At 40.2% G+C, this 14443-nt stretch overlaps 1 protein-coding gene across 2 annotated transcripts in view; it reads right to left on the bottom strand.

Moving 5' to 3' along the window:
• LOC131984649 (semaphorin-4B-like) overlaps positions 1–14226 on the bottom strand; it is a 69609-nt gene extending 55383 nt beyond the window's left edge. Inside the window, exon 1 of one of the 2 annotated variants that reach the window (XM_059349563.1) lies at positions 14102–14226. The gene's annotated coding sequence lies outside the window, so the exon portion shown is untranslated. Of the gene's footprint in view, positions 1–3162; positions 3358–14101 lie in introns of those variants that run through there. The other variant, XM_059349554.1, reaches the window with a different exon arrangement.
• Positions 14227–14443: the final 217 nt, after the last annotated feature.

Here is a 14443-nt window from a genome sequence, read left to right as displayed (position 1 = left end):
AAAAGACACTTTTTCTTTAACTGCGAGTGCCTGATAACTTTCCCCTCCTGCTACATGGAAGAATACAAGTTCTTTGTTTATATAGTGAAAGAATATTGTGTTATTTTGCAATTTCCCATGTAAATACTAAATCTTAAGACTACCTCGGGGGCAAAATAAAAACACAATAACTGTATCCATATCACTCCAACTGAAATATAAGATATACTTTATCAGCAAATTCACAAAGACAAACATTCCATGCACACAGACAGTCTGCTTTTCATTACAAAAGACACAGTTTCTTTTTTCCCTACATTTCTTTCAAAATGAGAGAAGGAAAATGGGGAAGACATTCATTTCTCTCTGGAAAAAATGTTACATAATAGATTTCTATCCAAAGACAGACACCTCAGTTAAGGCCTCATCCAAGTTGATGCAGAGGGCACGTCTGATTTAAACACCTGTCACAGTGATATAAACCTGGTTTTATAATAAACCTGAAATGTTTTGACCAACCTGGTTTTACAGGTTGTTCCTAACCACTGTTAAACATGGGTCTGTCACAGGTTAAATTAACTGTGCATGTGTGAACATGCTTTTCAATTACAACAAAAGGCTTGCTATACTGTAGCATTAATCTAAGATCACAGTTGATATTCTGGTCCTCCACCATTTCCTCTCTGGTCAAATACTTCTGGAACATTATTAGACTGCAAAAGATTACATTAACCTTTCATAAGTTGCCCAAATATAGAATACAAAAGCTTGAAAGATACACGACATGTTGAATCTCAAGTGTAAACACAGCAGAAACCACATTTAATAAATGAAAGTATACTCTCTTTTTACACACACTGTTAATCTGCTAAACAGTATTATGCAAATAAACAGTATGCCCATTAGGACTGGTGTAATCTTGTGGTTAAGCTGTGATATATGTAGACTTGTAGCTAAAGACTCAGGTCCTGTATGAGGACGCAGCATGAAAACAGTCTCATATGAATGGGTCAAATGCAAGAAGAACACATGTTTTTACTATCAAAAACAGATTTGTTTGTGAAAGTAATGCCAGCAAAATGCAGGGGGGTGGATAAGTTAAATTAGGGAAATGAATGCCGGTTCTTACGGCCCCAGAGGGACATCACCTGCATTGAGAGCCCTCCTTTGGTCCAACATGTAAACCCCTGCGGGCTTAACTGGCCTTCCACCAGACCTGCAGGTCACACTGAATATGAATGGCCTTGCAAACTGGCAGACAAAACTATGCGTAGACACAGCAGAGACAGTCAGCAAATAGGGGCTACGGCCAGGTGTTAGTGAATGTAAATGTGAACCATTAAACCTTATTGGCCATGTGTAGAGGCGAGGTGTGCCTTTTCACAGTTCAGGTTGCATTAATGCTAAAAGAATTCTTGCAGATTCCTCAAACTGACGTGGCAAATGTTAAAGCTGCAGGAAAACAAAAGCTGCATGGATTTTTCTTTTTTTACACATTGCTCTTTCTTTGGGATGGACAACAAACCCTTTATCAACGCATCTGCACTAACTCAACTCAGCTGATGGAAAGGCAGCGTGCCTGGCTTCATGCCTGCTCCGTCTTTGGGTGCAATCTGGCTTTGGCCCAGTGAAATGACGGTTTTCCCACATCTCCTCACAGAATAGGAGGCTGCACAGGGACCCTGGACACGCAAGTTCCCATCAACTTATACTAAGCACTTTGAGTCACTCTGGGCACTAGCATGGGATATCACTAACCTTTTGGGAGTTAAATACAACCAGAGTGCACTCCCCTCCCCTTGCTTCAACTTCCCTTCCAACTCTTTTACCACAACCTCTCCACATGCTGACCATTCCTCTGAAGTTGTTACAGTGGGTGGAGTGTTGGGTGGAGTCTGTGTGTTTGTTTGGAGTGTTTGAATGTGTGTGTGATAGTGTGGGCGGGGGTCTGTGTGTGCATATGTGTGTGTTTTTCAGAGAAACAGAGGGAGAATGAGGGGCGAGCATGTAAGATGCTTTTGCAAGTGCTTCCAGAGAAAGGTTTGTTTACAGTAAGAGAGCCAGAGACTCTATCAGTGTTATTAGTGTTACTGATACAGTATCACACTCGGGTAAGGGAAGCACAAGAACAGCAGAGGCCCAAAGGGGAAAAGACTGCTCCGCCGGTCATTTACAGTCAGATTCCAGCAAAGCATATCAGCACCATCTAAACACTGAACTAGGCTCCGGCTCTCTCACGCATCATAACCTCCAGATTAGGTCCATCAGTTTGGGATAAAGAACAAATTTCATAAACACTTGTGGTTTGGGCCTTTTGAGAAAAAAGAATGCTTTATCCAGGGTGGAAGAGTGTTTGTTGGGGGATGTATCAACACTTTTCTTACAACATGTCACTTGAGATAAGAGGAGGCTGCTATTTGGAGGAAATAACAGGAAAAAGCGAGGTGTCATTAAGCAAGTGTAAAGCTGGACTATTCCAAAAGGCTCCACATGGTGTTCACAAACCTGGATGATTAAACCAGAATACTTTTTTAAAAGTCTGGTAAAAAAATTTTTTTTTTAAAAGTCACAAAGAGCTTTAAAGCAGAGCCAATGCAACAGAAGTGTTTGTTGTTTATTTGGGCTGAATGGGAATAACAGCTGTTTACCCACATGGGTCTGTCTCCACACACTGCATATTGCTTTTACAGTGCTGCAAATCCCTGCTAATGATGTTATTTATGAAAATTAAATTCACATTTGTATATATATATTTTTCTTTTTCTTTTTTCAGGAGCCAGCAGGCATTGTGTGCAAGAGATCTTTATTTAGAATATCAGTGATGGACATGACATAAGCAGCTCTGAGGTGAGCAAAACCACAAACTGTATAAAAGGATACATTCAAAGTCTGTGGTTAATGTCGCTTTCACGAGGAGAAACACCACCACCGGTTACACATGTTCACCAAAAACGTTAATTTTTGTTTTTATCTCCAATCTTATTCATAAATTGCCACATGAGACCTTAAACTTATGCTTCAAATGTACATTAATTCAAGGATAAAGACACCCACACAATAGTTCTCCCCTCAAACAAACATTAATGAACTAAAGATTCAGATTTACTCCGTGTCGCCTCTCCCCGTTTGAAAGGTGTTTAACCTGAAAACCGAAGCACACCGAGCAGAGCATAAAGACCTTACCATGCACGAGCTGCAGCGGAAAGAAGAGTAAAATCTCGGTCACAGCTCAGGTCTTCACAGTCGTTGGAAAAAAACTGTCAAAAAATGGACCGTAACATCGTTTAAAATCCGCCAAGTGTGCCTAAGCTTGAGCACGTTAGAGTCCGTTAGCGTGTCCGTGAACTGAAGCCCATCATCCGTCGAGCCTCCCTCACTACACACTGAAGACTGCTAAACTTTAGCTCCTCCCACAGCACACGCTGCTGCCTGCAGCTACAGACCTGCACTCTGTGTTTGTGACACATATGGCCACTCACTTCCTCAGTAAATCACTTTTACTTAACTAATGCATAAAATTAGGGGTGCACGGATTGCAATTTTCTGGCCGATCACCGATTTTTAAAAAGCCTGACATGCCGATTCCGATTTTGGCCGATACCGATTTTTTTATAACTCACAGCATACACCTTCAATGTTTGAATTATTTCATTGAAAAACAATAACACAGCAGTATTTTTCTTTAACAAATAAAAGGAAATCACAATGTCTGAGGTAGTTAATACATTTTGTAACTTAAAATGAATAGCAACAATTTACAGGACGAACTAACAAAAGAACTGCAACCATAAATAAAGTGTCCTGAGTTTTTGGTTTCGTTATAGTACAACATACATACAACACAAGATCGGTTTGATGTAAAAGAATCGGCCGATCGCAGATCCCGCAAAATTAAGGAAATCGGTGCACCCCTAGGCTACATAAAATATCACCTGGGTTTCATATTTTTACTCCAATTTTCCCTCTGTGTCGGAAGAAAGGGCCAATAGTAGCGAACTGGAGCTACAACTAATGATTATTTTCTTGATGAATCTATAAGTTGATCAAAGACCCAAGACTTTGTCCTCAAATTAAATGTTTTGTCCACAACTTTATTTTGTATAAACCTGAAAGATCCCATTGAGATACAATTTTTCCTCAGGGAATCTTGGTCAAGATGGGCAAAGTTTCATATAAAAATACAAACTAGGACAAAATCATCTCATACAAAACAATAAAATACACAAATCATACAGTTCATTTGGTTAAAAGCAAACCCAGTTTACAGTTATAGAGGAGCAAGGAAACCAGAAAATTGCCTATTTATATTTATGATACTGGAATCCAATAACTTTCTTTTTTTTTTTAAAGAAAATTACTAAAACTGATTAATGGTTATCAAAATACTTGGCAATTCCCTTAATAGTTAACAACTAATTGATCTTTGCCGTACAAAATTTGCAGACAAAAAATGATGCACTTTGACATTATTTTATAATGTAAAGTGCATTAGAAATAAAATGTATTATTATTATTGTTGTTAATGTTGTTGTTATTATGCATACTGTGAATTGCTTCTATGAAAAGTAACACTTTCATATTAGAATTATTATAAACACATTTGTCAGATTTAAAATAAAAATACATACATACTCATAATATATAACATATACTATATGCAGTATATTGTCAACAATGTATAGGAGTAGTGGATCAAGCTCTGCATGTTCTTTTTGAAACATTTTCTGAAGTATCAAATGTGTGCTGTATATCTCACAGTGTATGAAAAGTGAAGGCACTCAAATCTTACAGCATCTTCTCTCAGATTCTGACACTGGCAGATTTCTTTGCTGAGAAAACTTCTCCTCTCACACTCTTGTCTTGGGTATCAGTGTTCTCTCTCTCTTCTCTACCCTGCAGCCGTCAAACAATGAATGACAACTGAGAGCGTCCACCACAAAGAGAATTACAGGGGATTATCTATGAAGGCAAAGACCTGAACACAGCCAGAATCAGCCATTCATGTAATCTCCCTTTTTTGTCCCTAAAAGAGTAAAAAGCTCAGTGGACTCTGGTCATGTAGTTGTCCCTTTAAAAGCTCAAAACAGCAGAGCACCTTCTGCTCTGCCCAGGATGTCCAATCAAAATGATCATGATATTTTCTTGACAAGGAGGGACACAAAAGATATTTTCAAGCATAACACATAACCACTCTTGACACCCGCAGGGGAGAAGATAACATTAATAATTAGTCTACAGCTCATTGCTTTCAGTGACATACGACAATGTGGGAATTTGTCAGATATTTTGACTGTTAACACCAAGAAATGTGATGACAGTAACACAGAATGCTTGGGGCTGCATCCTGATAGTCCGTCCTGAGAAAACCCTGACACTTTATTCTGGAAATCTTGTCACTCTCTGGCTGGTTTTGCATGACTTTGCCACAGATAAATCAAAGAATGAGCACCATAAGGGAAACATATTGACTGATGGGGGTTCAATTTATGACATAATGACATATAGCCCATTTCATAATGCCGTTTCCTGCAGTACATTTACGGCTCTGTAATGTCTCGCCTCCACTATGAACATGCCTAAAGCGGGATGCCGGGATCAAATGATTCCACCAATTTTCTGCCTCCAGAGGTAGTCGCAGAGGCAGAAAATTGATGGGACTGTTGTAAGCGGGACCACTATGAACGGGACAACCCGGCAAGCTGGGACATTTGACATAGCTCGTCACTTCTAACACACACCTCCCACTTGGTCCAAAAGTCATCCAATCACAGTTCAGCGGCACAACAACTGCAGCCGCTATTGGTGTCCGCCGCTGATCGTAAACAAACCATTGTCGCTAACTGTGCACAGTGTCCGGTGCTTGTTGTAAACAAACGGAGGTCGCTAAGTGAACAGCACATACACACTGTACTGCTAGAGTGCTAACTGTTGCTGCTGCTCTGACTATCATCTTCTCCACCTTGTTCCACGACGGCAGACTGCACTATGAAGGGGTAAGAATATAACGGCCTAAGGCAAAAAGCCGGCACAGATCTTTCCGGCAGTTTAGCTGGACATTTGCAGGATGGCACTATGAAAGGGGCTTCTGTCTCTGTCTCTGTCTCTGTCCCTGTCTTTTCTTTTTCTTTCACTATAGGCATGTCTCTCTCTCTATTATGTTCTCTGACAGACAGACGCCAAATCAAAGTTGCTCTCCTTTATCTGCCAGGTCCTCAGTAATCCCTCAAATTCAATCAAGGATTACTTTTGAGAAGATTAAAATCATCCAACTTTGCAAAAGTCAAGCTTGCAACAACAGAGAGTGGATGGACGACTCGGCAATATGAATTTTCTCTAAAAATGGGTGCTTCTCTGCTTGTTCTGCAGTGCTAGTTGGTGCAATATTATATGAATGCATTAAACTATACTATATCCCCCAAACTGCAATTAAATCCTCCAAAAAACAAATAATTCAATTTAAAAAATTGCGAGTGCAAATTAGCCTCTACCTCACACTTAAAAAAAGGAGGAAAAGAAATGGCAGTCGTGGCACTGATGATGCAATAACAATATGCCGTGTAACTCTGCAGCTTGGGTGAAGCACTTTTATAAGAAGTAAGTGGCCTCCTGGTAATGAGCATGCTGGGGTTTATTTGAAACATTTTACACTTTGAAGAAATAATAAAAAGAAGAAATCATCAATTAGGGCTGTGTTTAAGTCCTGAAGGTTGCATTTCACAAATGCTCAGCAGTTGTTGATCACATCAGCCTTAATCCACCGCTGCAATCAAATAATATCCGCTTGTTGTGGCACCAAACACCAGAGAGCATACAGTCGCCATTCATATTAAGGTCACGGACACCCGTGGAGCTTTTATTGGGGTTAAGTATATGACAGGCTCTTTCAGTAATACACAACACCAGATTTGCAGACTCGCCTTAAATGTTTTGGCAATTTACCCACCAAATAAGCTTTTGTCAATGAGATCAGGTCATTACTTTCTCTTTGATACACATGCTCAAATGCAGTCTGATGCGGTGTCTCTGGGCACATGTATGTGTCTGTGTCTTTTATTTATTTTATTTATTTTACTACTTTTAACTACGTCTTTTATTTTATATTACTATGTTTATCTGTTTGATTGTATTGTTTTATTTATGGCATCATTTTAGATTTATACACTTATATTATAAGCTATTATTGCTAGTATATAGTTATTGCTGATATAATATATATATATGCTGGTATATGGAATTGTTTGTTTTATTGTTGATTTTATGTACAGCACTTTGGAGACGTTTGTGTTGTTTAAATGTTCTATAGAAATAAAGGGGGATTGGATTGGATTGGATGTACACTGTGTACACCTTTACTAGCATAGTGTGTGGATTAGGGACGTGATGAATCACATCCAACATGGCTGTTGTGTACTTCCTGTAAAAGACAATCACAACATTTCACTGCTTCTGCTTCTTGGTTTTAAAGGAAAATTGCAATCAGAGAGAGATCGATATTATTTGTTCATTTGACGATTGTATTAAAGTAAAAATAAACATGATTTCTTAGTTACTTGAGTTTGCCAGAGCAACTGCAACTGCCGCAGTCTCGTGTCAGTAACGTGTCAATAAAGTTATATAACGTTATATAGATAGAAAAGAGGACGTTTACCAATTTGGTCTCATAACTTTGACCCTTTCACACTGTATTTTCGCTTAATGACAGTTTATTTGAACGTTTTGTTCAGTAAAAATGTCTTGTTCAGTGTTTAGTTGGACTAACAGACGCTCCAAGGAGTCGCTGTTCATTTTTCTGAGGTAAGAAAGATACATTTTGTTTTTGTTTTTTTGCTTGCCAAAACTAACATCCCAGTTAATGCTCCAGTTAATGCTAACATGAATTAGCAGCGGCTTCTCTCAGTCGGGTTGCCGGTGTAGAGAGGCTGTAGTCAGTGTCGTCAGATCCCTCGCGCTCCGCCACAGTCCAATTATGGTCTGCTCTGCGTATCGGAAACAAGATGGCGACGCAAGATGGCGACGAATATAAGGCTGAACTCGTGGCTTCCAACGGGCAGTCCACAAACCAATGGGTGACGTCACGGTGACTACGTCCATTATTTATATACAGTCTATGAATAAACATCAAGATTTCAGGATGCTGACGTTAGCATTTAGCTCAAAGCACAGCTGTGCACATGTACAACCTCATAGGCCTGAGAACATGACTGTAGACTCTTAGTCTTGTTTACTGATAACTAGCTTGGTGGTAAACTGAATGGTGATTTTATTCCCTTATACCTACAATAACAACACTAGGTCAAAACCTAGTGTATGGCTGACTGCATTTGTTCAATGCAATTTCATGATTTTGTTGGCAATGTGTTACAGGACTATTTAATGATAGTGTCTAGGATGTGAATATTTTGGATATTAGTATGCTTTTGTCCGAGCAATACAAACAAGTAATAATATGCTCAATAATATAATAAACCTTGGAGAAACCATAGCACTTTTCCACCACTCAGTGCTTTGGCCCCAATAGTTACTTTTGAAATGAGATGGGTGAAGTAAAAGCACTGTCGTTATGAGGCCAATGACAATGTGTTTAAACAGGTGTGCACTGCGAACCTCGAGCAGCCCCGCACCCCCGAATAATGTGGTATCACTCAGTCAGTCTGTCACATACAGACCCATGTGTAGGACTGACCTCGGTGGTCAGCCAAAAAGGAGGTATATGTAATATGAGTAGTGTCTGATGAAAACAAGAATTGTTGACATGCAACAAGGTCAAAGTCATGATTCCTAGGTACGCTCCCCCTGACCAGTAAGCTCCACCCCTGCAGGCTGTGATGAAGTCAGAGCAGCCCGGTGCAGGTGCCTCCCGCAGCGCTAACAGCACTATGACTCATCGTTGTGTTCTCACCTTGTCCCGCTCCGACAGTCCCAAAAATGTCCCCACATCTCACTCATCCTCTCTCTCTCTCTCTCTCTCTCTCTGTCTCTCTCTGTCTACGCAGGAGGCCTTCTCTTTTCACACTGATGATTCATGACTACTTAACTGATGCAGCACCCCGGCCTCAAAGTGTCCCATTTGCTTCCACTATAAATGATCCGGAGTGGAGTTGTTTTGACAGGTTGCTCATATATCATGGCGAGCAATGACTTGCTGTTTTGATATTTTTAAATCAAACTCCAAGTGCTGTTGGCTGTGACCATATGTTTTATGCACATTTGGTAAAGTGATGTAAACTAATATTTCTTGGTTGGACCAGATGGAAATCAGAAAAGACATGTTTCTCAGTAACTTTTGTGTCACCATCATAGATTCACAATGTAAATAAAAATAGCAACAATTATTTTCTCACTTACCCCTGATAGTATATAGTCAACAACAGATGACATTTCAACAACGCTTAAGCTAGCAGCTCGTGACATGTTAACATTAGCATGATTACCACGTTAGCATGCTGAAACTTGCTAATTAGCACAAAATGCAATCGCTGTTTCCTAAATGAAACCCGTACTGATTCTCAGCAGGTTTTCAGTATTTATAGTGTTCACACTAGAAAAGTGACGATGGAAACTTGAAGCAGACAGCAAACTAAAAACATTTTTGTTGTGCTGTTGATACATGCTGTTCTCCCATAATACAATTCAGAAATGCAAATGGAGGAGCAGCTTACAGCTGAAAAATAAAAATAAATTGTGGGCGGAGGTGAAAAAAAGCCCCAAAACGATTTTGAATAATAAATATTAAATCTATTCTGGAAAGGCTGCTGTTTGTGAATTTTTGTAGTGTAAATATGTAATGTACAAAGTGTAAAAAGTGTAATATTTCCAGTAATGTGAAACAAACAAACAAACAAACAAACAAACAAACAAACAAACAAACAAAAACAAACAATTCCCTTCACCTCCATCATATTGGGTTCAGGCAGAAACCTCAGGCCCGAATACCCAAAGACCTGAGGTCACACACAAAAAACCCCAACTTGGCTAGATATTACTCGAGGTAAGTGAGATAACTTGTTTTATTTAGGGAAATTTGGGTGAACTGACCCTTTAATAAAGCAGGGAACACACCCATATCCAGGGAGAGTTGTTGGTAACAACAAGTGTGACCCAAAATAAATAAAGTAAATCAGTGTTGTTGCAGATGGCAGCTCATGTCCATATCAAAGGCAAGAGAGGTGGCTTTCCCTGTTTTTGTCATTTTATCCTTCCTGCACCGTCACTGCCACCTCTCCCTCTATATCTCTCACGCACATGTCACAAGTAGGCACATGTTTATAGTGACAGGAAAATGATTAAACAGTAGGTGCGAATCATGCCATCGACTTTAATTGGTTCTTACTTTCATTCCTGATATGTCCAATCATCTCAGAGGGAGTTTTCAAGGCTTTGGTTCCCTCATATAATCAAAGCTTAGAGGTTTACCACCTAACTTGTCAACACTGCTCATCAAAAAACAGCTAAAGACTGAATGGTTGAACTATGAAAAATCTTGCTTTTACCTTCAAGGTTCTGCAATTTTTCATTTCCTTGATTTGCCTTTAAGGTTGCCTGCCTGTGAAACTTTACAAAGCAAAAACTTGTATAAATCTGGACATGTGGTGTGTAAAAGAAGGATGCAAGCAGCCTATCTTTTGGATTAGCTCTACAGAATTTCTGCTCCACTGACCAGTAAACTGTAAAGTTATAAAAGGGAGAAAGACAAATAGAAAACCAGATAAAAAGAGAGTCAAACGTGGCAAAGATTAAGACTTGAACCCTTGGTGCCACGATGACAAATTGGAGCTATAGCTCAACTGTTTGGATGACAGCTTCTGTGTGGACACTGGGGGAAGGGCTGACATGTGGTGTTAATATGAATACAATAGGATGTTACGAGATTAATGCACGTTTTCCCCTGAGAGCTTGAGGGAAGTGACGTCAAAAACGGACAGTCCAGTTTAATGAAGACGCTGGCGTGTGTGTGTTTGCTCAACACATGGATTTTCTTTGTCTGGCTCTTTCTTGCTGGTTCTGAGGCTGTGAGGCTGTGGATGCTGCAGTAGGAGGGCATAGGTGAAGGTCCTGCACAGCTGCTCAGCAGGAGGAGGGGGAGGGCTGTCGAAGAAAGCCTCCAGGCACTGGGAATGAATTAATGAGTTTCTGATTTTTGTATGAATTTATCAGCACAAAGAACATTATTAATCTTGACATTAAATATAGCACAGCGTTAAAGGGGAATATCATTAAATTTAAGAAACTGCTTTTGTGTTTCTTGGGTCTAATGGCACGATTATCCTTTAAGTGTTTTTATGATCTTTTCCTCAAATTAAAAGCCAGAAAATCTAAACTTGAAGCTGCTCCACTTTCAGTTAAGCTCTGATGAGGTTTGTGGAAAGTTACAGAAAACAGCTAATTGAAAACAGATTGAAATTTCCATCAGCTAAGTAAGTTATTAGTAACTATTTTAGTAGTTTTAGTTGTGATAATAGCATAAATTAAATGTCCAGAAATGAACAGACATACAAGATTTTCATATGCTAAACAAGGATCAACAAGGATCAGCCTTTCCTTTGCTCTCCGCCTTCTGTTCTGTGTTTAGTCTGTGTTAAACCACTGTGCAGTAACAGGTATCCTCGTGCTCTGAAGTTCTGTCCCTTGCAGAAAAGCAGCTCATTAGTTTGGAAGTATTATTGATTACGTTAGACTGGATACATTTAGAATTTGGAAGCTTTTAAAGTTGAAAATCTTGTCATAGTATGCATGACATATGTTGGCTAGTTTGGGTGAAATAGTTCCTCAGTGTTTTCGGGATGGAAGAGCCAGAGCAGCTGTCCTGGGTCTGGTTTTCCACAAGTAAGCCTCACATGTTTTATTCTTAGGAATACTTGTGGTGTTTCTGTTTAAAGCAACACTCACATCTTTGATTTAAAAAAAGAAAAATAACAGCCTGTATATAGACCAAACAGTACACACATACACATAGTCTGCACTAAGCAGTGACTGAAAGGTGTGTGCATCCTTCTGTGCTGTTTTTAGGATCCACATTGGTTCCACAGTTGGCAGAGTCAATGAAATATTGATTGGATTGACCTTTTTTTTTTTTTTTTTTACTGTTCTTCTTTGAGTGAGTTCAAATATTCATATTCACTTCAGGTGATTGGTTTGAGTGAGGGCAGGTACAAAATGAACAGGTTCAGTGAGCACATCTAATGTAGCGGCACAGAAAGTTCTGTATCCTCATCTCCACTTTACAGGAAGTCAGGATTTGTGACAAAACCGATGAAAGAAGAGACTCCTCAGCATCAGAGGACGATCTAGTAACACATGAACTGCTTCAGAAGAATATGAACATTTAGATTTTCTGCCAGGGCCACAGAGTGCAACGTTAGCTCCTGGTCTTACTTCTAAAGGTCTTTGGGGCAGTAGGGAGACACATTGTCTGTTGTGCACTGTAATGGGATTCAAACAGTAAGAAATCAATAAACTATGGCAGTTTGACCACACATTAACCCTTTAAGCAGCCAAATAGTTCTTTACCAGCCAACAGGAACGTACTATGCACTACTGAACCTCCTCTTTGTCTGTTGGTTTATTAGTTTGCTGTTGGACCACCATCTCATTAACCAGTTTTGAAAATAGAGAGTATTTAAAAGTAACAGAGCCTTGAGGAAGACATGTTTCTTGTGCTGATCATTGATTAAAACAATCCTCAAACATATTTGCACACACTGTTCCATGAGGCACTGCAGAGATGTAAACGAGGCCATCTGACATGTGAAAATCTTTGTGGCTTTGGTCCTTTCTATGTGGTTATAGCTGCAATCAGTGATAATAATGAGTGGAAAAGCATTCCAAAGCTAATTTGTTTGTTTGCTAATTGAAGAACGTCATGCTTATTAGGTAGCATAGAAAACATATTGTTGGATTTGCTGCCAGTGAGCTGGTAGCATTTGATGGATTATCCACGTCAATCCAGATTTACAAGATATTTGTTTGAATTATGGATCCCTGTGATGTACTCAGCAACTATTGACGTCCTTAGAAATTATCCAGAATGAGGCATCTATATATCGAAAAGGACAAAAATCATGTCTGGCTTTTTCTCAGCTCCATGTGATGTAGAAATGGAAAAAAAAAACATCTGGATGAATTAGTTATGAGAGTGTCCACATGTGGAGTAGACCAAGCATTATAAAATATTAACATTTCAACACAGTGGACGTAAAAGGTTAGGTTGCAGTGTACTGCTACACAAAATGCAATTCATCAAGGCTAGAAAGAAAAAACCAATGACTTCTCTCCTTGCTTCCATTATCATTAATGTGTCGTTTAGCAGTCAAAAGCCGTGGCAATAATAGAATTACTTTTTCCTATTAGATTCAATGTCATTGAGCCTCACAGTGAAAGAGCCCAGTGCACATAATGGGAGGAAGGAGAAGACAGAGAGAGCAGTACAAGTGACCAAATGTCACACACGCACGAGTTCACACCACATGCACACACCCTGTTTTGTCAGTGACACAACAGGAACAATCTATACGTAGGCTACATAATGAGACTGTCAGGGCTTTATTGTAGCCAATATATCCTCCGTGGGCAGCAGGCAGGAGTCAGAACAAACTAACCCATCACAGGAAGTTAATGCAGCAGCATCAGCAGCAGCTTTGGTTTACATTTATATGATTCCTCCCCTGTGTTATCTCAAAGGTGACTGACATTTTTCAAAAACCAGATAACACACAACACCCTGGAGCATGTTTAGGCTGCAGGATCCAGGCTGCACACATATGCATACAAACAGATTTCACTGAACACACACACACATACACACACACGTGCACCTCACCGCAGCTTCCAGCACCTTACTAGGACGCAGACACACAATGAGCCAAGACCCTGACTGAATACAATCTATTGCCATGGCACCCAGCGCCTAGATGACCGGTATCTGTAGTAACTGAGCAACCTCACACCACTTCATTACTCCACACACAAACTCAGCCGCCAGCCTCTCCTCCCAGGCTGCAGTGGCAGCAATGCCTGCCGGTGTTTGTCCGCCACTCTCTGCAGAAAAGAAACAATGTCCTCTCACCCTTTTGTCTTATTGTGAACCACAATCGCCTGCTGTCATTCAAAGAAAGGAGGGACTCACCGTGCTTTCCCCCCCACCTCAGCGGCGGAAGACAGGAGCCAGGTGGAGCGAGCAGAGGCTGCAGTGGCGGAGGAATCCCCCTGGTAGTGTATGTGTAAGAGTGTGTGAGAGTCAGCGTGTGTGTGTGTGTGTGTGTGTATGTGTGTGTGTGTGTGTGTGTGTGTGTGTGCAGGGAGTCAGAGCTGATCCAGCAGATGCAGACGGGAGCCACCAATAGAATGAGGAGAAGGAGAGAGAGAGGAGTGTGTGAGAGATGGAGGGAGGGAGAGACAGCAGAGGAGGGGTCTGATAGCATTACATCATCGACTAGGGAACGGTAGGTTTGCAGGGGGGTGGGCTACG

Source organism: Centropristis striata, chromosome 2 (assembly GCF_030273125.1).
Source record: "Centropristis striata isolate RG_2023a ecotype Rhode Island chromosome 2, C.striata_1.0, whole genome shotgun sequence".
Lineage (NCBI taxonomy): Eukaryota > Metazoa > Chordata > Actinopteri > Perciformes > Serranidae > Centropristis > Centropristis striata.
Note: the sequence above shows the minus strand (reverse complement) of the source record. Positions and strands in the feature narration are given on the sequence as shown.